Source organism: Octopus bimaculoides, chromosome 5 (genome assembly GCF_001194135.2).
Source record: "Octopus bimaculoides isolate UCB-OBI-ISO-001 chromosome 5, ASM119413v2, whole genome shotgun sequence".
In the NCBI taxonomy this organism is placed as follows: Eukaryota; Metazoa; Mollusca; class Cephalopoda; order Octopoda; family Octopodidae; genus Octopus; species Octopus bimaculoides.
In genome coordinates this window covers 109,425,579-109,428,173 of record NC_068985.1, presented here as the reverse complement: position 1 = coordinate 109,428,173, position 2,595 = coordinate 109,425,579, and positions in this window count along the sequence as shown.

The following is a 2,595-nucleotide window of genomic DNA, read 5'->3' as shown; positions in this document are numbered from 1 at the left end:
ATTTTTTCTCCCAAAAACTTCGAAATATGATTCGCCAAATAGATAAATAAACAGCATAGTAATTTATTTATTTATTTATTTTTTTTTATATATATATATTACCATCTTTCTTTCTATGGGAAATCCTATATGCAGAAAATAATCTTTTTTTTTCTTCTTCTTTTTTGCCTAGTCGCTGGAAATTACACTTTAAATAGTGCTAGGTGGAAGTGTTGCAATTTTTCTTTTTTTTTTCTTAACACTTTTGCAAGGTTGCAAAAAATATTATACTCCGCAGAAAGACACGGACCATATAAAAAAAATATATAATTATTATTTATTAATAAACATGAAAATACATTAACAATAATCTGTTCACTTATATGCGTATGATCTATACGTATGATACCGAAGATCGGAAAAGAAGCAAATGCTTCCCACGGGAAAAAGATCAGAGCGTTGTGTTATGTGCGTGACACCAAAATACATGAATGTGTAACCTTTTCTAATGTCTTTTTCGGCAACCAATTAAATGTTTAGGCACTGGAAACTAGTCATATTTCTAAGTCTTTGCGAATATTTTGCTGACGTATTGTCGCACTTTAGCTTATATATTGTGTCAGGCGATAACAAGAAAATCAGTGTTACGGGTCAAGAACTTTCAGCTAATAAAATCTGCACAAATTTTTATGCATTAAATACTTTTCCTGTTTGTCATCTCAAACATTTTCCAATATGTATGTGCATTTATACATACATACATACATATTTTCATATATATATATATATATATATATATATATATATATATATATATATGCTTGCGTTTGTGTGTGTATGTGCGCATGTACATATACAATAGAGTGACACACACACACACACACACACACACACACACACACACACACACACGCGCGCATATTTGCATGACTGTTTTATTGCAATATCACTTTTTGAACCTCTAGTTTTTTTTTATACAGAGATCGGCTACGTTGAAAAGTAAGTTGGCAACATGTTGTCGCCCTTCGTATCTTATCTTTATGAAAACATGCTTGCGTTCACTAGAGTAATTTGCTTTTGCTCCCAATATGAAATAAATGTAATTCTATAGAATCCAATTTTAATCGTGTGTCTTTGTAAATTAGGATACACATGTGAAACAGTATTAGATTAAATTAGCGATGTGTATTACATGAATATTTTATAAGCAAACGGAGAACGGCGCTAGCTGTACAATTTTGACAGAGGAAAACATTTCTTGAAGAGATTGGTACGTTAAAAAACACACGGAACACCGATATTTTGTCGTAAGCGGATCGTCAGACAGATTTTCGACTTCATTTTTTCTCGTCAGCTACAAACAATCTGGTCATTGTGAAGTAAGCTGAAAAATATTTGTTCAGATATAGAGTTATATAAGGAAAACATTTACTAATTGGTACCAAAGCTGGCCTGGCTAAAATAAATTCAATATATGAACTTGAAAATTACAAGAGTTTCAGAGAACGATGTACATAATATCTATAATAATTTTGTAATAATATAGAAAGAATGTCGCAAGGTGTTTTATTTTGTATTTTAAAAAAAATTGTTTAGTTTTCTTATTTAATTTTCACTAAATTAATGTATATTTAGAAGTAACTTTCACACGGTGTTATTAAAAGATGGGGGTTTGAGTTCAAACTCCACAGAGGTCGGCTTTGTCTTTAATCTTTTCGGGGTTGATAGAATAAATAACAGTTGAGTACAGGGTTGATATAATTGACTTTCCTTTCCCTCCAAATTGCTGGTTTTGTTCCACGGAAATTATAGACGCCGGAGAATAAAATTACTTGACTAGACTATAATAAAAAAAATGTAGGCGCTCCTATCTTTCCTCAGAAAAATATATGGTTTGATGTATTTCTTATTTACAACGTCATTGCAGAATGTTAAATGATAAAATCTGAACTATGAAACATTTAACACATTGATAACTGCCGTTTCAGTATGCAAAACATTATCAATGGTACACATTACGGATTGAATTATATCAGTAAATATGTAAATTAAATGGTGAAGCCATTGACAAAGTAGCTTGCGGCGTTACTACTATATAGATTGACATTACACAATGATGGTGTCTATTATACAAACTGGTATATGATTAAGTCTTTAGCAGTAGTTTCACTAAATTAATATATATTTAGTAGTGACTTTTACACAGTATTGTTAAAAGATGGGGTTCTGAGTTCAAACTCCACAGAGTTCGGCTTTGTCTTTAATCCTTTCGGGGTTGATAGAATAAATACCAGTCGAGTACAGGGTTGATATGATTAACTTACCTTTATTTAGATATGTATCTAGAGAATACACATACACACATACTCACATACATACACACACACACGTACAAACACAACAAACACACAGACGTGCATACAGACACACTCACATACACACGTGCACATGCACACAGACCTACACATATGTATATAGTAAGAATAAGGAGCTCATATTAAGGCCACCATCAAGTGTAACACTAACAAGAAAGACCGTGGTCAGGATGAACCTTAGCGTCATTCTGAAATTTTAGGAATTACAATATATATATATATATATATATATATATATATA